Raw genomic sequence first — 22,767 nt, 5'->3', positions numbered from 1 at the left:
ATCATAATGTAAAGATCTTAAATGAATTCTGATTCAAATAAATGACAAAAAATTATTACATTAATGAGACATCTGAAATTTGAAAAATGAAATGTTTAATGATATTTATAAATTCTGACCAATTTTTGATGTGACCTTAAAATTATGGCGTTTTTTAATTTTAAAAAGTATATGTGGAGGAGACTGGGTTATGGTTCAATGGTAGAGCACTTGCCTAGGAGGGCGAGGACCTAAGCTCGATCCTCAATACCACATTTAAAAAAAAATAAAAAAGTATGTGTGCAGCCTGACAAGGTGGCTCACCCCTATAATCCCAAGGGGCCCTAGAGGCTGAGTCAGGAGGATCACAAGTTCAAAGCCAGCCTCAGTCACTTAGCTAGGCGCCAAGCAACTCAGTGAGACCCTATCTCTAAATAAAATATAAAAAGGGCTGTGTATTTCATACTGTGTCAAGCCTTTTTTTTAAAAAAATATATATTTTTCGTAGTTATACACATTATTTATTTTTATGTGGTGCTGAGGATTGAACCCAAGACCTTGCACATGGGAGGCGAGTGCTCTACCTCTGAGCCATAACCCCAGCCCCTATGTCAAGCCTTTGGAGACACAAAAGTAGTAGAGAAGAATAAGAAGAAAGATTTTCATTGTTGTGTGGTATGGATAATAAGTGCAATAAATGAGAAATTAGCACTAAGTTAATTCAACCAGTATTTTTTGAATACTTTGTATGTATAAAAATAAGTAAGTGCTGTGGAGAATGTAAAACTCTGTGGAACAGCCTCTTATTTTTGCTCTTAAGAGAGTACCATCAGATTAAAACCATGATGCAAAGTAGACCATGGAAATTACTCAAGTAGAGAGACATTGACAAAATGTTAGACATTGACAAATGTTAGAACCAAAAGTGTAGTTAGAGTTATCAAGTCTAGTGGTCTTTGGTGGGGGGACATGGAACCATATGGTCAGAGCTAAGTCCAAGTAAACTTGCTAAAATAAGGAAATCAAGTAAAATTGGGAAGATAATTAGGGAGAGGAGGATTTGAGTTGGAAATAGGCAGCCTTGGCTTACAGAATATTCCAGAACTGATGGCTTTCTAAGTGAAACTTAACACCTAAACTGGCCAAAGGTAGACTAGCTCTGCTTTGTGTATTTATAATATAACAATAACCATATTTTATAGTGTACAAAGTACTTTGACATACATTATTTCATTTGATTCTTATGGGATATATTTTCATATCTGTCTTACAAATGAGGAAACTTTAATTCAGAGAATTTAATATTCCTACAAGGGTCACAGAACTAGTAAATTAAGAGAGATAAGACTAGAATTTAGGATTCAGCTACCTACATTACTACATAGTATGTGTGTGAATGAAAGGCTGTTTTGTTTTTAATGCTGAAGATGATCAACTTGAAAAACAATCAAATTATTTCTAGTGGAAATGTGCAAGTTAGTCTCTCAGGATTTGTATTTCCAAAGACTTCCAGATCCACCTAAACAAAGGGAAACAAACTAAATAAAAATATGTAAGATTTAATTAGAATGGTGATGAAAAGAAGACTGAATTTATGTAGACCTTATGTGTTTGGGTGCTTAATGTATATTTTTAGACAATCCTTAAAACAGTCCCATGAAGTTGGATATAATCTGTATATTCAGTTGAGGAAACAGGTTGTAAAGTTTAATCATCAAAACTGCCATGTGACTGAATTAAAGCTGGGACCCAGAGCCTTTTAATTTCAAAACTGTGTTTACTATTTCTATTATACTATGTTGCTAGGCAGGGTAGGAGAGAAAGTGAAGTGGAGACAAAGTGACATTCTTTAGAGGCTGTAGAATGGAAAGACAATTTTGGGGGTAGAAATAACAATGACTCCACAAAATGTCTTCAAATTAAAATGAGAAACAGCAGAAAACCTTTCTTACTCAGACCCTGTATTATATACACCCCACAGTTCTATTCTTATACCTAGGTAAAATATATGGGAACCATATTTATCCTTCATTGGAATAAGGGAGATAACACACACACACACACACACACACACACACACACACACACACAGAGAGAGAGAGAGAGAGAGAGAGAGAGAGAGAGAAATATATATAAATAAAACTTATAGTTTGATCCTGTGGGCACTTTGGCATCAGTCCAAGCAAAATCACACATTCCACGTTGAATGTGAGAGTAAAAAAGATTTGAAAGATTTAGATGACCTGTACCTACTAAGTTTTGCAGCTTGTATCTGTGATATGCGAGGGTGATGCCCCATTAAACAAAAACAAATGAAAAACCCATTCCTCAACTCTGTCTTTTCTTTGTCACCTTCACTTTCCAGGCAAACTGTTCTAAAAAGCTGTCTGTATTCACTGCCTCATTCCATTCCAGTCTGCCTCTCCACTCATATCATTTCTTTCTTTTTTTTTTTTTTAAAGAGAGAGTGAGAGAGGAGAGAGAGAGAGAGAGAGAGAGAGAGAGAGAGAGAGAGAGAGAGAGAGAGAGAGTTTTTTTTTTAATATTTATTTTTTTAGTTCTCAGCGGACACAACATCTTTGTTGGTATGTGGTGCTGAGGATCGAACCCGGGCCGCACGCATGCCAGGCGAGCGCGCTACCGCTTGAGCCACATCCCCAGCCCCACTCATATCATTTCAATATAACACTTCTTACTAAGGTCATTAATGTCTTCCACCAAGCTGAATTCAACATCCCTACTCTAATTTCCTCACTGTTGACTGCTCATTCCTTCCAGAAGTACTCTTCTCTTGACTTCAGTGACATAACATTTGCTGTCCTATTTTTCCTCCTACTTTTCTCTTGTTTTTCGGACTCATCCTCTCTAAACTATTACATTGTTACTCTCCCAGGCCCTCCTCTCTTCTCTAGTAGACCTTCTTCCTGTGTGATCTCAGTCTATGTCACTGAGTTTAGTAACTTCACTTCTGTGGATATGACTCTTAATTTATGTCTCCATATCTGCAGCCCAGATCACTCTTCTGGGCTATAGACCTTGTGTTTATTGTCAGTCAGGCACTCTTGGTTCTGGGTATATAGTGATGAGTTAGTGGTTACAAGGGAAAAGACAAGCAATAAACAAACAAAATATCAATTAAGGTTGATGGTAAAGTGAGACTAAATCATGGTGATATATTAGAGACTGAGAACTACTTTAGGTTGGCTGGTCAAGGCTTTACTGAGGTGGTAAAGCTTATGCTGACCTTTGAATGACTAAAAGGGGCCAGCTTGTAAAAAGGGAAGGGGGAATAGCTAGTGCAAAGGCGCTAGACAGGAATAAACAATGAATGTGCATGAAACAGGAAGTGAGGAAAAAAGCTGGTAGGAAATGAGGTCAGAGAGTACGTAGAGGGCCAGAATCTTATAGGGCCTCATAGGCTATGGAAAGGCTTTGGATTAATCTAAGTGAAATGGAAAGCCATTGAAGCATTTGAAATTGTTGCAGCAACTGTCAGCTTGCTACACTATGGTCTAAATGTTTACTTTTTGTAGTAGTTCTAAAGATAATGGTTTGTGAGCCAGTACTGATTTGTGGATTTCATTCTGAGTAGCATTCTTCTAGAGCATGTTTGCATGCTGATGCACATAAGACTAGAGAAAAATGATGATGATGATGTTGTTGTTGTGAGGAATTGTATCTGTAATAAATATGAAAAGTTGTATTTTGTATACTAACAAAAACTGTTTATTTTAACTATAGGGAAAGCAGAATTGTTATGTTAGATTTGGAGATAGGAAAACAAGGATCCGAATGTTGTTTCTTGGTGATGAGTGTTATCAGCTGATGGGTGCTGGAGGTTTACTGAGAGAAGAAAATGTGTGAGAGATATCTTTGGTTGTGAGAAGGTTGAACCTATTAGGAAAAATGTAGCAGGATTGCTGGCAGCATCAAGATGTGCGTTTGAAGTTTGTAGTGATAAATTTAAATTTAAAATGATACTAGTTGAACTGGATATGATTGTGCACACCTATAATCCCAGCAGCTTGGGAGGCAGGAGGATTGAGAGTTCAAAGCCAGCCTCAGCAATTTAGCAAGGCGCTAAGCAACTTAGGAGAGACCCTGTCTCAAAATAAAAAAGGACTGGGGATGTGGCTCAGTGTTTAAGTACCATGCGCCCCCCCCCCCCAAAAAAAAAGATACTATTTGATGATACTAGTGGTTGGCTTCTCAATGGCACTTAACTGCTTTGGTGTGTGCTTGGAGAGTTTCTTAGTTTGGTTCACCCAGGATTAAAGTTTTTTTTTTTTTTTTAATTTTTTTTTAGGTGTTGATGGACCTTTATTTTATTCATTTATTTATATGTGGTGCTGAGAACTGAACCCAGTGCTTCACACATGTGAATTAAGCACTCTACCACTGAGCCCCACAACCCCAGCCTCAAAAGTTTTGAGTATGAAAAAGGCGAAGAGGGCAAGTTGATTAAAAGTGTTTGCAAAGGACTGATTGACATAAAGGATGAACGTGAAGTGGAACACCTAATCCAGTTAATTAATTCTATCTTCATTTTATGAATAGAAGTACTAGTGCCATGGAGTTATTATAAGGATTAATCTTGTTCATATAAAGTGATTAGAATGAATGGGTGCCTAGAACATGGTAAGAGAGGGTATGTGCCCATTATTGTTGGCTTTTATTACCGTTATCCCTTTTGGACTACACAACCTGTCTCCTAACTGATCTTTGCATTATTCTTCCTTCCATCTGTTTTCCATACTGAAGCCAAAGTGATCTTTTTGGAATATGTTTGTTTGGCTTCTATTTAATACTAAAAGTTACTTATTCTAACTTTTTGGATAAAGATATAAATCCAAAATTTGGCCTCCAAGGATCTCTGCATGGTGTGGCTCTCTCTGTACCTCTTTAGCTTCCTCTTACTTGTACTTCTGTTTGTTCTCAGTTCTTTGGCCACATAGATTGACTTTTAGCTCTTCAATTTCACCATGCTCTCTTGTCACGGAACGTTCTCACTAGAGGGAGCCTTCCTAGACCTCCCTGAGTGAGTCCATTTCTATTAAATTGTATTTATATAATTTAAATTAAATGATAAGATTCTTTTTTTTCTGTTGCTGTATACTATAAATGCCATGGATACAGAGTCTATTTCAACTCACTGTTTTATCCCTAGGCTGACTTCAGAGTTTGATGCACCATGGGCTTTCCTGAGGGTAAGATTTGTTAGAGAACTACCAAGAGAGGTGGTATAATGGAGAGGAGAAAGCAAAATTTATAGCAGAAATAACCTGGGTGAGAATCCGCTTTACTTATCTGCTATATGACTTTGAGCCATGTTTTTTCTTCTTTATACAATAAATATGATGGTCTTTATCTGATTAGGGTTACCTTGAAGATTAGTAGGTAATGAAGGCCCTTTTGGTTTCTTTCTCCTTAGGGTGATTGTTGTGACTTGCTGTTTAACTACTTTTGCCATACCTGTTATAATCTTTATGGCCACTTGACAATCTTAATCACAGACTCCTTGAGGTTAAAGGGATCCTGCATGTTCCTTTGATTCTGTCATCTTTCTTAAAGCAGGTGAATAATTAACAATTTTAGACATGTGGTTCTGTTGCTAAACCTCACAAACACAGGCTAATTGCAAGGAAGCCTAGTCTCAATTATGGACTACTTGTTAGGAGAAGGAAATAGCAGAGACAGGTGGTGATTCTTTTAATGCCAGTTTTCAAATACACACACTAATCTCAAGTTAGGCTTACCAATTGTTAATTAATAAATGCTTTCAAAGTGCATGAAAGTTCTTAAGTTTTTTTCATTCTAATTCCAATATTTTTCTTTTCTCTTGTAAATTTTCTTTGAGAAAAGAACGTGATACATACGCAGCAGTGAGATTGTTTGATTCTAGTCTGGTCTCTGTTATTAGTTTTTAAAAAGGGTCACAAGTCACTTAAACCTGTTCACTTATGCATCATATGAGAGATAAGATTATCTGCCTTCTCATCTCAAGGGTTACATAGATTGAAAAGTTATCCTGGGAGAATTAAAAGCACTTTCAAATGCAAGACATTATTTTAGCAGCCCTCCATCACAGAGACAGGTTTTGAAGTCTCTGTTACTAATGTATTTAATAATTAATGATGACTTAAAAAAATTCTTTAAAAATTTTGAATAATTATGTAATATTGAGGTAGTATTATAAATCAAGTGAATTTACATGTCTGCTTCTGCCTTTTGGGATTTATTATTCATAGTCTTCAAGGACAGATGGAGATAACATGAATAGGGATGTTAAACGTAGTGCCATTGGAAAGGACAGTAATATATCATTGTTAAATATCATTTAGTCTGACCTTTTAGTTTTACACATGAAACCGTGACCCAGAGAATATAAAAGACATTTCCACTAATATTAGTGGTAAAACTAGGGCTGCCATCTTGGTGCTTCACTCTTTGCACAAGGTATTTATACTTAGAGGGCATATTGTCTTGTTCTGTTTTGCACTTGAGTCAGAAACAATCACTCTTAATTCTCTTCTTTCCTTATGTGGGGAGATGGGGTATGGAAGAGGGGATGAGAAAAGGGCTGGCCTTACCAAAATTGATGTATCTTCTTAGCTTATGTTTCTTCTGTTTATACTTAGACCGTCCTAAGGTCCAACGTAAGTGACCTGAACATGTGAAGTCAGTATTGGTGTTCAGGTTATCTGCTTCTACCAACCTCAGTGGCACTGAATTGACTCTTGCCAAGCTGCTGGCACTGTGCAGCTCAGATCTACTGATTGCTCCTACCTGGACCTGCTATCAGTCTGTTTGCCAGATTAGTGGTTCTCTTGAAAAACATACTTATTACTAATCTCAAGTTAGTCTTACCAGTTGTTTATTTTTAAATGCTCTCAAAATGCATGAAAGTTCTTAAGTTTTTTCATTCTAATTCCAATCTTTCTTTTCTCTGGTAAATTTTCTTTGGTAAGTGAAAAGAACGTGATACATAGCAGTGAGATTGTTGGATTCTAGTATAATTGTTGGATTAGTTTTTAAAAAGGGTCGCAAGTCACTTAAACCTGTTCACTTATGCATCATATGAGAGGTAAGATTATCTGCACAATACCTCGATATCTATCTATCTATCTGTCTATCTATCTATCTATCTGTCTGTCTGTCTGTCTGTCTGTCTGTCTATCTGTTTATCTATCTATTTATTTATTTTTATGTGGTGCTGTGTATTGAACCCAGTGCCTCATGTATGCTAGGCAAGCCTTATACAACCAAGCCACAACCACAGCCCCTAGATTAGCTTTTTAATGAAGAGACTGCACAGGGCAGAAAAACCATTGAAGTCCCTCTTGGCATTTTCCCCTGAACAATCTTGAGTGTTGTCTCATCCATTATGGGAGGAAAGCAATGATTCTTCTTGCTCCCTAACATATAGTGGAACATTAGATTTGCTTCCTGAGTCTTTGGGTATTATGGATATCTTTGGTTTTAATTTTTATCCTGTGCTTTCATTTTTCACCTTCAAAATTATTCTACTTATATCTGCAAGACCCTAGGAAGTTTAATTAGTAGATGAGGGTGGATTGGTCTAACAAAATTGCCACTAAATAGTTTTTCTAATCTGTGATCTTAAGTTATTCTGTTTCTCCCTGGTATCAAATTTTCTGATAACATAAAGTTATCACTTTGTACTCTCTGGTGAACAGTTCTAAGAGTGGTTTTTCTAGAGACTGCAGATGGCCCAGAGTTATTTCAGTTTGTATAATTTCTGTTCTTCAAGCTTCACCGACTCTTACCTTTGTCATCTTCATTCTGTTCTAAGCCCATTCATTGAATTTCTCTTCTAAAAGTTTCCATTTAAAAAAAACTTTTGATTTCTCTGGTATTTACTGTTGTTTTTCCCTTCATTTTGAGCATGTTTTCTTTTACTTCATTGAACTCAGTTATAATAGCTATGCCTTAACTATTCTTGTCTTATCATCTCAACATGTCATCATTTTGAAATTGCCCTCTGGTGATTGTCCATGGCCAACAAGCTTAATTTTTCTAGTTATTCATGTAATTTGATATTGTGTTTTGCACATTATGAATGTTATGTTGTGGGAACTCAAATAGTGTTGATATTTTTATTTGAGCAGGCAGCAGACTGTAAGCTGTGTTACCTATAATAGCTGGCAGTCCAAATCTCAGTCCAGTTTTTGTTGTTGTTGCTGTTATTGTAGTGCTAGCAATTGAACCCACTGAACTATATCCCTAGCCCTTTCATTTTTTGAGGTAGGGTCTTACCAAATTGCCCAGGCCGGCCTTGAATATTTTATCTTCCTCAGCCTCAGAAGTAGCTGGGATTATAGGCTTGTACTATTTATTGCACCTGGCTTCAATCCAATTCTTTTGTTCTTAACTGAGATCTTTGAATTCTGCTCTTTGTATGCATGGTTCAGGGGTCAGACAGTCTTAGGTAGAATTTGCACACAGAACCTGAGACTCTCCTTCTCTGGTTCTTGTCCTACTTCCCATTATCTGTGGCTGCTCTGGGCGGTGTCTTCTGGTACTTCAAGATTGAAAGCCTAAGATTTGGTTTTTATTTGAATTATAGCTGGATACTCTGAAACCAGAGCTCCAAAAAATGAGGAATTATTCATTCCAGTCCCTTCATCCAATTTTCAGCTTCTTTCTAAAATTTGCCAGCTTTTGTTCATTTTTGTATTTTATCTAGTTTGTAGTTGTTGTGTCTTGGAGGGTCACACTGGAAACAGAGTTCTCCATAGCACTTACACATTACTGAAGCATTTTGGGAACAAAAGAACTCAACCATGTTCCCATTAACTTGCTTTATAACCTTGGTCAAATCTTCTCTCTCAGACTTACTTGCTCCTCAGGAAAATGAGGCAGTTGAATGGATTCTTTGTGATTGTAAGGGTTCTTTAATCTTGATTTTTGGACAGATCAATCAACCACCACCACCACCACTACCACGACCAAAAGTTACAGTAAGCACCAGAAGAGATGCCTGAGGGAAGTGATGAGGTGGATCTCTAGAGTGGAAAGCTCTGCGAAGGGGCAGCACTACAGAATTGGATATTTACAATCATCCTGTGATTGTGATGACAGAAGCCAGTACATGGAGGATGCTAGAAGTAGATGACATGCATAAGGAAGAAATCGCTTGCTGCTTGCTTCTATTCCTCAGGAATGAGGAGAGAATGTAGACAGTTGAAAAAAAAATAAGGATCATTTGGAGTTCCTGTTTGCTTGACTTTGGGCAGTGCATTTCATCCTTTTTTTTTTTTTAATATTTATTTTTTAGTTGTAGTTGGACACAATACCTTTATTTTATTTATGTGGTGCTGAGGATTGAACCCAGGACCTTGCATGTGCTAGGCAAGTGCTCTATCCCTGAGCCACAACCCCAGTCATTCATCCTGTTTTAAAGAGAAAGGCCCCCTGGGCTTTAGAAATGTGTCAGTAAATTTGGCAATGCGTGGTGGGTGCTGTGGCAGTAGTTTTCAGTGGAGTCTTACTGTCACCTTTGGGCTATTGAGATGTCAGTGGAGATAGGTCAGATTTTTTTTTTTTAAGGAAAAAGAATGCACAAAATTTACTTCATGTACTATATGCCTAAGGCATGGGAGTATTAGTGTTCTGGGGCCAGGTTTATGGCACCATTTCAGATTTTTTATGTAGGAGAGGTTGTAGGCCATGCAGAGGAAGGGGTGTGTGTGTGTGTGTGTGTGTGTGTGTGTGTGTGTGTGTGTGTGTGTGTATGTGTGGGGATGGGGTAGAGATGGATGGTGATAGGGGCAGGACAGAAGGCCTGTGAGGTTTATCCTGATGCTGTTTGAATGGCAATCACACTTAACTTTGACTAATGTTTTTAAAGGGGGGCACAGGAAGCTGAAGGTTTCCGCACACCCACCCAAGCCATCTTTTGGGTGCTGCCTTCCACATATATTTTTATAGCTGTTTTTATTGTGTATCAATAATTATTATGGCTTCAGGCTAATTGGCTTGAGGGCTCCTTTTGCTCTCATCTTTTAAACCATTTGAAAACAAAATAAAACATTTCTCCATGTTAATTCTATCATTTTGTCTGGTGTGGTTTTGTACATATGTAATCTCAGCAATTTGGGAGGCTGAGGCAGAAGGATTGTAAGGTCAAGACCAGTCTTAGCAATTTAGCGAGGCCCTAAGCAATTTAGCAAGTCTCTGCTTCCAAAAATAAATAAATAAAAAGGGCTGGAGATGTTGCTCAATGATAAAACACTTTGGGTTCAGTCCCCAGTACCCAAATAAATAAATAAATAAATAAATAAATAAATTCTATCTTTTCAGCTCTTTTAAATTTTTTTTTCAGTTGATGGATACAATACCTTTATTTATTATGTGATGCTGAGGACCAAACCCAGTGCTTCATATGCTGGGCAAACGATCTACCACTGAGCTACAGCCCCAGTCCTCCCTTTGCTCTTTAGGAGAAAAGAGGCAGGGATGGAGTCTGGGGTGCGTGTGTGTTTTGAAGGTGTAGAAATCACGGTAGTCTGTAGGTATGTGTAAGGGAGGGATAGGCAATCATGATGAAAGGAAGGGGATATTTGAATGTGAAGCTTTTAGATTACCACTAACTGAGAAGCAACCTTTCCATTCTTTCTCAGGATCACCATAGACAGGAAGATTTGACCCAGATCTCCTATCTCTAGTAACACTTCTCTTAATTTAATTCAGCTCTCCTGTAGGTGGCTGCTTGTTATAAAACTGGAGGGTAAGGTTGTAGACATAGAAGCTCTATTTTTAGTTCTAATTGATATCTGGTGGTTCAGGGCTCTTTTGAGGACTGAGAAAAGAGGCAGCAAAATGAGAGTAAGCATGGTGAAGGGGCTTTTGTAGTCAGACAGACATGGGTTTAAAATCAGGATTTAAAATCCTGACTGCCATTTACTAGGCAAGCTATAAGACCTTGGACAAGTCACTTGACTTCTTGAAATTTAGATTCTTTATGCATATGGTAGGGATAACATCATATTATTGACTTATATAAAACATAGTATCTAGGATATAGTGGATACTCTACAGATGTTTATCTTTTCTAACCCATCTTCCAGAACATCTAATTTTTAGTAAAATCCTAGCTTTACCCCTAAATAATTATGTGACTCACCCTTTCCAAGCTTCACTTTTTTTCCTTACAATAAGGACATTTAACTATTGATTTCTGAGATGCTTCCCAGCTATAAGATGTCATATAAATATTTCAACTACTGACGTATATATAGGCCTGTTAATTTAAAGAAAGACAATTTGGCCCTCGGATCATATCATCTGATAGGAAAGGGGAAGTGTTCTGGGGCCAAACTCCTTTTTGTCTCTTGAGAGACATAGCCAACTTCCTTCATGATCAGGATGTAGACTCAGCTCTTGTCTTTTCTGACATTGTCCTACATGTGAAGGCCTTTGGATCAGCTCAGCCTTGATGTGATTCATGCTTTACCTATATCTCTTCCTTTCTTTTTATATTCTATCCAGGACAAGAGCAATTACCATTGAAAGATAGTGACTGTGTCCAAGACAACAAACATTGGGGGAGAGCCAGAAGTATGACAGAAAGCTTAAATTGCCTAAATGGTAAGTTTGTTGTACAGTGAAGTCTGGGTACACCAGTAGAATTGGGTGACTTCTGAGTCCTCTATAATTTTTTACTATCATAAGGGGAAGGGAGGAAAATCAATATTTGTTAATGACCTGTTGTGAAACAAACACTAGGCTAAGTACTTCACTTATTTTCTTCTTTAATCAATAGACCAATCTGACGAGGATAAAAATCTTGTGGAAGTTGACAATCTTAAGAAGCAGTCCTAAACTGCCACTTACTGAATATTTACTGAATGCCAGGCACTGCCCCATTTGACATATATCATCTCCCTTAATAATAACTCCAGCCTTGTAAGGTTAAGGTTAGTGCTTTTATCATTACCACAAGGAAATGAGCTTAGAGAGAATAAATAATTTCTCCAAGTTCACACAGGTAGTAAATGATAGGACTAGGTTTCATATCCCTACTATTTTCATTAATGTTTTTCTTTTGTTTTTGTGGTACTAGGGATTAAACCCAGAGGCCTCAGGCATGCAAGGCAAGTACTCTACCATTGAGCCAAATTCCCAATTCTCTAATGTTTCTCAATAAGTAAGTTACTTTTCTTATTGAGATAGTAATGGACATAACCTTTAAAAAGCCTTGCAAAATTAACAGATTAAAGAAACTTTTGATCAACAACTAGTTTCTTTTTCTATCCCTTTCAGGATTTCATGTGCCAGTACTTTATTGGCTGGTGTCCATGAGAGCAGTGGAGAACACCAGTGAAATAGGAGTGAGTGAAGTGAGACCTTTGAGCAGTGAGTAGCCGAGCAATAGTGGTCTTGGTTGCCACTGGTAGCTAGATGATAGAGAAGAGTTCTCTGGGGACATAAAGCAATAGGGAAACACATATACTAAGTCTGGGACATGGGTACTAGTCACAGGAGTGAATGGACATAAGAAAGAAATCTCAACAAGACCTCTCATTTTCATGTCAACCAACTCCTTGCAGGAAATAGGCACAATTTATTGTGGGAGTAGGAAACTTAAAGGCAAACTCTTGCCCTTCTAAGTAGTTCAGGATTTTTGTTCTGTTCTTTTCCCTGAAACATTCTTCCTACTTCAGGTTATGAAATTAATTTCTGGTTGAGTGAATGGAAGCAAGTCTTTATCTTTCTTTTTGGAGCACCAATGCTTTCTAATATATATATTTGGTGAAATTTGGGGGAAAAAGAATCATTTTTATCAACAAAACTTATACATACTAATTTATTCATAGAATTTTTTCTATACTGAGACTTATGTTCTGATTATAGAAATTGACCACTTACTACAGGCCTAACACAATTCTTGGAACCTATTATACGACAATAAGCAAATAGAAAAAGTCCTTGCCATTATACTCTAATGGATAGAAACAGATAAATAAATGACTAGCCAAATATAAATAAAGAGGTAAATAAATGACATCCACCAACTGATAATGTGTTAGAAAGAAAAAAGGGTGAAGTGATAGTGATGGGGATCTTGGAGGGGTTGCTGCTTTTTATAAGGTACCAAGGAAGGTGTCTGATGATGAAATTTTAAGTTAAGATCTGAAAGAAGTGAGAAGTCCAGCAAGGAAAATATCTGGGAGGAAAGCATCCTAGGCAAAGGGACTGACAGGTATAAAATTTCTAAGGTGTGGGTTGACTTACTATGTCTTAAAGACTCACAGGGAAGCCAGTGTGACTGGAGAAGAACAGGAAGAGCAGTAGGAGATAAGGAAAAGAAGTAACAAGGCCTAGATCATGAACAGCCTGACAGTCAGGGAGACACCTTTGGGGTGCATTTTATTCTGAGTGAAGTGGGACCTACTGGAGAATGTAGAGCAGAGGAGTGATGTCATCTGATGTGCTTTTACATTTATTCTGTGGTAGAAAAATAGACTATGGAGGGTGAGGAAAGGTCACCCTTGTAGAAAGACCTTCTACAAGGTCTACCCTTGTAGAAGGGAGACCAGTTAGGAAACTTTTGCAGTAATCAGTAGTCTGGACTAGGGGGTGGTAGTGGTGATTATCCAGAAAGTAAGGAATTTTAGACGTATTTTGAAGACAGTCAAATTTTGATTCTCCCTATAATGATGTTTGATTTATTTGGAGTTAACTGTAGATCATGGGGGCTTGAGAGTGTCATTGGAAACTTGCCAGTGATTCCTGGTAAAATTTTAAAATTGAGCAAAAGGTGAGAACACAGTGATCCCAAAAGGCAGCTTTTGTTATACTAAGTCATGCTAACTAACAACAATTCCTTTTTTTTTTCCTTTAAGGTTTGACATGGTTTTATTTAAACTATAAAGTAGTACAATTTTATTATAGAAAAATAGCAGATGTAAGCCAAAACAACAAAAATCACACTATCTAGAGATGATTACCATATTATATATTTTGAGATATGTATAGAGAGCAAGCTCAGGGCATTTCGTTTTTGAAATGTTTCCTAGCCTGCAGGATCAGGAATATGCTATAAAGCTTAAATGCTAAAATCAGGTGTTTAATGGTTTCACGTATGATCCCAACATAAAATGTGGACCTGGCTTTGGAGCTGATTGAACAATTGACATGCAGGTGTTGTAGTACCAATTCATGGATAGTTGTTTATCTAGAGAAGCATTTTTAGTGACATTCTAGAGGACTATTCTTGGTAATAGTTTTTAAAAAAAATTTGAATGTCAACTTAGATGAAGATAAGACATGCCTATTAGATTTATAAATAAGAATGTTTATAAATTAGACAATAGAAAATGTTTTGATAATGGATTGAAACCAAGAAGTTGAAATGTAAAAACAAAATAAACAATAATTTTTAACAATAATTAAAATCTTATACGGTACTTAATGTGGATCAGGTACTGGTTTAAGAGCTCTCTCTCTCTCTCTCTCTCTCTCTCTCTCTCTCTCTCTCTATATATATATATATATATATATATATATATATATATATATATATATATACACACACACACACACACACACATAAATACACAAATATACATACACATACCATATAACTAATTTATTACACTTACATAATATTTAATTTATATGCTTACATAATCCTATAAGATAGGTATCAAAGCATAGAGAAATCAAGTGACTTATCCAAGGTCATATAGCTAGTAAGTTAATAAAATCAGCGTTTGAATTTAGGCTTTCAGTGGCTCCAGAGTTGTGTATATAATAATTTTTAATCATTGTACCACACTGCCTGCAAAAGTAAAGTTATAAGAAGTAAGTTATTTAGGTATTTTAAAATTAATTAGATCTAATAGTTTGAGGAGAAAAGCAGTATGAACCCACAAAACTGGTAGTGTGGCTGCCAGATTAGCGCTTGCAGTTTTGGGCTTCATTATTAGAACTGGATAGACCAGGTCATCTTTCAAATCCACCTCCAATCCTTTTACCTCATTGCTACTGCCCTGGTTCAGGCCCATATCCTGTCTCTTGCCTAGACTGTTATAATTACTTCTAGTTTTTCCTAGCCAATGGTCTTTCAGAATGCAGTTCTGATTGTGTTACTTCATACTTAAATTCCTGTTGCCGCAGTCTAGCTGGGCACAATTCATAAGCCACTTATCAAGCAGGACGAACTTTATTTTACGCCGCACCTCCCGAGCTCTTCAGGAATTCCCTCAGAGACAACTGCCACCACCGGCTCCTCTGGCAAGCCTCTCAACCCCCACTCCTCCTGCTCTTGAGGCCGATTGGCTGGATTGCGTGGGTGGAGCCAAAAGAGTCCCCCAATGAGCAGCTCTGTGGTCTGAAAGGGCGGGGATACAGCCCAATGAGCATCACCTCAGAGAACCAATCAGCTAGAAGTTTGCTTAGGCCGTAGTGAGCCCATCAGCTGGAAGCTTGCTGAGGCGGCTGTGAACCAATCAGCTGGAAGTTTGCTGGGGCCGCTTTGGCTGTGGCTCTCAACATCTCCCCCTCTCTGTTTAATTAAACAACAAGCATGTGGCTTAGGGACCATGCCTGCCTTAGGTTGTCCAATACTACATATGGTCCTTACCCATCATCGGATGAGCTGACCTCAAGGCGTCAGCCTCCTGTCTTAGGTTGGTACCATTGCAATTGGATCTTACCTGTCATTACTACCGGACCAGCATATAGCCATACCTGTGGATAGGCCTTTGTACCAGTGGGGGGGTGAGGTTCTTTGCCTCACCTCTGTTGGCCCCCAAATTTTAGCTGAACGACCATCACAAGCAGAAAGGAGGAGGATACACCAAGCCAATTGACTGCTCCTTTTGGAAAAATTGTACCACCGATGACACCATCAGCAAAAATACCCGGCACTACCACAAGTCGCTGCACCAACAGATAGTTCACAATGCATACAAGTGATACATAGTCGAGGCAAGTTCTGCAAGCAGTTCAGTGATAGCTATTGCAGAAACTGTAGTTTGGTTTTATCTTAGTCTTCACCGGCACTGGGATGAAGATAGGAATTCTGGCAATAATGGCTAAAGAAAAAATTATGTAACATCAGGCACTAAAAGAAAACAATTTTCTGAACAATTTACATTATCCTGAACAGAATTATTAAATATAATGAAAAGGAAAGGTGAAAGTAAACAAACAGATCTGTTAACCTCCTTTTTTGTTCACATATTAAAACAATCCTCAACAGCTGTTTACCCAATTTAAATTAAACCATTTAAATCACGTGAATAAGAAAAAATTATTTGGATCCATTTTTTTATGAGCGCTTGTCATATATGATATATGGACATACGCACATACAAACATACAACACAAAACACAAGTGTGCACACATAATACATACAACACATAACATAATAGTAAAGGCCTTGTAACTTTTTACAGGTGAAATCTCCATTGCAATGTTTAAAAACTCCATAGTCAAAAAATAAAACTGATCAGCAAAACATTAACCTAGGTCTGTATGAGCTCAAAAAACAAAATAGAACTTCATGATGTGGGAAAGAAAATAATAAAATAGATATTGAAAAAGGCATCCTGGTTTCATTAGCCTCCAGGTGTGGGAGAACCACTGTCGCAGATGTTCTAGATATCAGCTGTTATGGATTTGAGCCAAATCATCATCTTTTTGGTCTGTAGAAATCACTTTAGATAGTCTCTCTGGAATCCAAATCGGCTGCTGTTCTCCCTGTGGAAACACACAAACAGACCCCGAACTCCAGACAATCACTGGGTCAGGACCTTTCCAATGTCCTGTTAGAATATCCTTCCAAAGTACCTTGGACTTATGTACATTTTTTTGGACACATATGCCTTTCCGCAGCACTAAGCCCTGAAGAATCCAAAGTTAAAAAGTTTAGAGTAAAAAGGATTATTTTAAGTTTATCTTTGGGGAATATATACCCTTTCCCAATTCCCTCTTTTTGCTTTAATAAGTACATTTTAATAGTTTGATGAGCTCTTTCAACTATGCCTTGTCACTGTGGATTGTATGGGATTCCTGTTATGTGAGTAATACCAAATGATGAGCAAAATTGTTTAAAAAAGGTAGAAGTATAACCAGGGGCATTATCTGTTTTTAACTGTTTTGGAACGCCCACAGTGGCAAAATTTTGTAAGCAATGAGCTATAATATCTTTAGTTATTTCTCTGGCATGAAGGGAGCCCATCAAAAATCCAGAAGAAGTATCAACTATAACACACAAATATTTTAGTTTTCCAAATTCTGGCAAGTGTGTGACGTCCATCTGCCAAATATGGTTAGGTATCAGTCCTCTAGGATTGACTCCAAGATTAATTTGTGGTAAAAAGGTCACACAATTTTGACATTGTTTTATTATTTGTCTAGCTTGTTCCTTAGTTAATTTTAACACATTTTTGTAAAGTATTAGCATTAACATGGAACCTTTTATGAAAATTTGTAGCTTCTTCTAGTGTAGAGAAAATATGTATGTCATGTGTAGTTTTATCTGCTAAATCATTGCCCAAACTAAGGGCTCCAGGCAATCCTGTATGTGCCCCGCTATGTCCTATAAAGAGTGGATCTTTTCTGTCCCAGATTAGACTTTGTATAGTGGAAAACAAAGAGAAAACAGTAGAGGAAGGGGAAAATCCTACAAGCATCTTCAAGGGATACTATAGCATTAACTATATACCTACTATCAGAAAATAAATTAAATATAGAATCTTTAAACATCACAAAAGCTTGTAATACTGCATTAAGCTCTACCTTTTGAGCTGATTGTTTGGGTACTAAAAATGTAAAAGTTTTACCAGGGGTAACTACTGCTGCTGTACCATTATTTGACCCGTCAGTGAATATATTTGGAGCATTCATGATAGGTGTTTTTCTTGTTATTTTTGGAAAAATTACAGAATGTGATGACCAAAAAGACAACAAAGGATTAGATGGTAAGTGGTTATCAAATGAAAATTTAGATTTGCACATGATTATTGCCCAAGTATTTAACTCATTAGCTAACTCATCAATTTGATCCATAGTATATGGAGTAATAATTTTATTGGGAGAAATTCCAAACACTCCCTTTGCTGCTTTTATTCCTCTGAGTATTAATTGTCCTACAGCCTCAGGATACCTAGTAAGAATAGTGTTAGGAGAATAAGATAAATGTATCCATAATAATGGACCTTTTTGCCAAAATACTCCTGTAGGAATATTTTTTGTTGGTAGTACAATTAAATTTTCCAATTAATTATTTAGGAGTTTTATTATCCTCAACCATGGTCCCTCCACCAAAAATTCAAATACGAGTAGATCAGCTCAAATCACTTAACGACTTTCAAAAGTTATTAGGAGACATAAATTGGTTAAGGCCTTATCTAGGCATACCAACAGGAGAGTTGGGACCTTTGTTTGATATCCTAAAAGGCCCATCAGATCCAAATTCACCCCGCATGTTAACTCCTGAAGCAAGAAAGACATTAGAAATCATTGAAACATATATGGAAAATATGCATTTGGATAGAATTGATATAAGTTTGCCTTTATGTATTTATTTGCCCCAGCAAACTTCCAGCTGATTGGCTCCTCTGCGGTGATGCTCCTTGGGCTGTTTCCCCGCCCATTCAGACCACAGAGCTGTTCATTGGGGGACTCTTGGCTGTGGTTCTCAACACCTGTGTCTAAAATAGGTTCCAAATTTGCTTCCCATGTCCATTTGAAGGTATATCAGTATGTTTTAGAGGGCCTTCATAATGGTGTTCTTTTTCTTATTTGAATTTGTTGACTACATTTAAGAGATTTCATATAAAAGTAGGGGCTGATCTTCCTTCTTAGCCACAATCCTTCTAGGCCCCTGACATTTGCTTACATAACTGGCCTGATCTCTGATATTTGTGTTTGCAGCCTTTGACATAAAAGCTAAGTATCTTTCCTAGAATGTAGTACCCTGATTTAAAAAAAAAAAAAAAAAAGACAAAATATAAAAAAATCTAAATGTAGTTTAGCCAGTACAGAATACAATAAAACTGTTATAGTCATTTATTTTTTTATTTTTTATTTTTAATATTTATTTATTTATTTATTTTTTAGTTTTTGGCAGACACAACATCTTTGTTTGTATGTGGGGCTGAGGATCGAACCCAGGTCGCACGCATGCCAGGCGAGCGCGCTACTGCTTGAGCCACATCCCCAGCCCCTATAGTCATTTATTTACCAAACATTTTTTAAGGTTTTTACATTAAAACACTACATTTGTTTAATGTTCAGGACAGTAGAAGGAAGGTAACACAACCCCTGCTTTCAGAGCTGAAAGCCTAGTACAGGATGACAAATATATAAAGTAAATATCATGGCTACAGTGATGGAAGTATTTACAAAATTTAGGATAGTGCATTTTGATGGGTGGCACAATTTGAAGGGGCTTGAGAAAAGGTGTTCACCATCAGAATGGCACAGTGAAGGCTCAATATGCTGGGGAGAAGGGAGATGAGGAAATTCTAAGTGTTCCTCAAACATTACGACCTTAGCCTCTGCATTTGCTCCAAGATTTCGAGAGTCTCAAATCAACCTCTCAGACCTTATCAGTTATTTACTTTCCCCTCCTCTTGTGCCTCTCATGTCAGCCAGGCTGACTTACTTTAAGTTCCCCAAATACATTATCCTCCCACCTTCCTTCAAATAAACATTTATTTATTTTAATAACCCTGTGTACTAGATACTATTCAGGTGCTGGTGATACAACAGCACAAATAAGAACAACCTCAAAAAACCACATTCCTTACCTCACAGATCTTACATTCTGGTTAAAAAAAAAAAAAAAGGCAGGCAATAAACAAATTCACAAGTAATCAGGTGGTTAAATGTGCTAAGAAGAAAAACAAGTAAAATATGTAATCTTAGAGTTGTCCAAAGTTGGAATGAGTTGTCCTGGGGGGAAGTGAATGACCTTCCTGTCGTTAGAAGTGTTTGAGCAGGAGTTGAATGACTACTTGCTAGATAACTTCTACACTACACATCCTTTCCAATCTGAAGAATCTCTGAATGTTACTTGATCTACTAATCCTGAAATTTGCATGTCTAAAATACATGAATTTGTGATTTCTGGAAAATTCACTGAAGCCTAGAATTAAATAGAAACACTCAAGAAGTAGTAGTGAGATAATGCTTTGATGGCTTATTTTTTTTTTTAACAACTACCTTAGGGGTCTGACCACTCCCTCTTGATATTTTTTTTAATATTTATTTTTTAGTTATAGGTGGATACAATATCTTTATTTTATTTTTATGTGGTGCTGGGGATCAAACCAAGTACCTCACCATGGTAGGCAAGTGCTCTATTTCTAAGCCACAACCCCAGCCTCAATGGCTTAAGGTTTTAAAATGGGTAACTAGGGTATGGTCAAAATGAAGTTATTTAAAAATAACACTGTGGGCTGGGGATATGGCTCAATCGGTAGCGCGCTCGCCTGGTGTGCATGCGGCCTGGGTTGGATCCTCAGCACCACATACAAAGATGTTGTGTCCGCCGATAACTGAAAAATAAATATTGAAATTCTCTCTCTCTCTTTAAAAAAAAAAACACTGTGATTTTTCCTGTAGAGGAGATGGTAAACTCACTCTGGCCTGCAGTCCTCCTACCTGATTTTGTAAATAAAGTTTAATTGAAACACACTGTGTCCATTCACTTGTATATTCTGTATGACTGCTTCACACTACCATGTCAGAGTTGAGTTGTTGAGATAGAGACCTTAGTCCTAAGTTTGTATACTTATATATCAAACTAAAGAAGTGTCCTCATTCCTGCTTTAAATGATTATTGGGAACAGGAAGTGAATCATGGCAGCTGTGTTGGGAGAAGGGGTAGGGCAGGCTGATTATGTTCTATTTTAGACCTTCCTGAATTGCCAGGACAGGAAGAAGAGCCAGTTTCTAAAATTTTGGATAGGACCACTTAGAACCAAGTTCAAGAAATGGCAGAAATGAGCCCTAAATGATTGATGATTGGCATCTTTCTAGTGTGAATTGGAACTAAGTTAGACACTGGTGTGAGAGAATTTGGCATTAAGAGATGAGGCTTTCCTTCCCTTTCTTTACTTTCCTATGATTATATGAGATTAATACAATTTTCTTCCCAGGTGCCACCTTCCAGTGTGTATATATGATGGTAAAATGTGCTAAAAAAACAAAGATTGGGTAAGAAGGCAGAAAGCAGGGGCTGGGGTTGTAGCTCAGTGGTAGAGCACTTGCCTTACATGCATGAGGCCCTGGGTTCGATTCTCAGCACCACATAAAATAAATAAATAAATAAAGATTGTCCATCTACAACTAAAAAAATTAATAATAAAAAGGAAAGGAGAACATAATTTTAAAAAAGGCAGGAAGCTGAAGGGTATGTGCTATATTATGTGAGGTGGTCAGGCAAGGCTTCTTTATCATTTCTTTATAATTGCCTATTTCTGTTTGATTCCAGAAAGGCAAGGTGGAGGTCTTAATTTTCTCATTCTAGAACTTGGCAAAATGTTGGGTGTAGGGCTGGAGATATAGCTCAGTGGGCTGGGATATAGCTCAGTTGGTAAAGTGTTTGCCTCATGTGCACAAAACTCTAGGTTCAATCCCCAGCACCACAAAAGAGGAAAAAAGGAAAGAAAGAAAAAAAAAATGCTGGGTGTATCATAGATGTTTTCTAAATATCTACTAAATAATGAATTTTACCAGCGAGTGAGGGAAGAACTAAGAAGAAAGGAGTCCGTCTCTTCCCTTTGTGGATGGTCTGGGAGGCAGCAAAGCCTTTCTTTCTGACTGTGCTTAGGCACAAAAGGTCAAAGATTTCTGATCTATTCCTTTGTTTACCTTGGATAGAAGGAATGATCTTAGCAAGTTGTTATTTAGGAAGATTCTGCCTGGTGTGACTTACCTTAGGTATTCATAAGACTTTTCAAAATTAGTTTGCTAACTATTGCATGGTGTTGCTGTGAGGTAGGTTGGATTGATATTGTTTTTTCAGGGGAAGGAATTCTGAGGCATAGAGAAGAGCCATGAATATTATATAAGTTTGAGGGCCCCCATAACGTTATTGTACAGGCTGAAAAGAATAATAGTAATAATAGTTACTGTTATTATGACTTATGTACAGTGCATTCTATTAGGCCCTGTATATTCCCAAAGATTGCCATATTGTCATTGTATAGATGTGACACTCAGAGAAATAATTTAAGAACATATATAGTAAATAGTGGATCTGGGATTCCTGGACAAACAGATATATGAGGTACTTAATAGTGTATAGTAGCACTTGGTTTATAGTTCCATCTGTTCCTTTATACCCTTTTGTTGTTACTGGTTTGTATAATTAGAATTCCTCAATGTTTTTGTGGTAATAGGTATTGAACCCAGGAGTGCTCTACCACTGAGCCACTGAGCTATGTCTTCAGCCCTTTTTAAATTTTTATTTTGAGATAGGATCTTGCTAAATTGCCCAGGATGGCCTTTGAACTTTTGATTCTCTTCTCTCAGCCTCCCAAGTAGCTGGGATTACAGGTGTGTGCTACCAAACCTGGTTGAGAATTCCTCATTTTATAAAAATGCTGAAGACTTTGTAGAGAGGTGATTTTGCATAATGGGAAGAATACTGGATATTGAAAGAAGACTACTGAAGTCTTTGGCTATAGAACTCTTTCTTCAATACAGTCATATGTACAGAGCAGGGAGGAAGAGCAAGAGGAAAAGATCAACTTTAAAATGAGACATGAGGTGGGAGGGAAAGGGAGAGAAAAGGGAAATTG

At 37.3% G+C, this 22,767-nt stretch overlaps 1 protein-coding gene and 1 non-coding gene across 20 annotated transcripts in view; both read left to right on the top strand.

Annotated features, from left to right (window-relative positions):
- Luzp1 (leucine zipper protein 1) overlaps positions 1 to 22,767 on the top strand; it is a 93,749-nt gene that overhangs the window by 49,538 nt on the left and 21,444 nt on the right. For 12 of the 19 annotated variants that reach the window (XM_013364380.4, XM_078025571.1, XM_078025579.1 and 9 more), the window contains one exon: positions 11,491 to 11,589. The exons of 1 other annotated variant lie outside the window; for it this stretch is intronic. The gene's annotated coding sequence lies outside the window, so the exon portion shown is untranslated. Of the gene's footprint in view, positions 1 to 11,490; positions 11,590 to 12,064; positions 12,096 to 12,264; positions 12,358 to 22,767 lie in introns of all 19 variants that reach the window. 6 more of the 19 variants (XM_078025570.1, XM_078025578.1, XM_078025572.1 and 3 more) reach the window with 3 other exon arrangements.
- Trnav-uac (transfer RNA valine (anticodon UAC)) lies at positions 21,202 to 21,274 on the top strand. Its single transcript has one exon. It is a non-coding gene; the product is annotated as a tRNA-Val (tRNA).

This window comes from Ictidomys tridecemlineatus, chromosome 11 (assembly GCF_052094955.1).
Source record: "Ictidomys tridecemlineatus isolate mIctTri1 chromosome 11, mIctTri1.hap1, whole genome shotgun sequence".
NCBI classification, from domain to species: Eukaryota; Metazoa; Chordata; class Mammalia; order Rodentia; family Sciuridae; genus Ictidomys; species Ictidomys tridecemlineatus.
The sequence above is the reverse complement of the archived record's forward strand: the minus strand, read 5'-3'. Positions and strand labels throughout refer to the sequence as shown.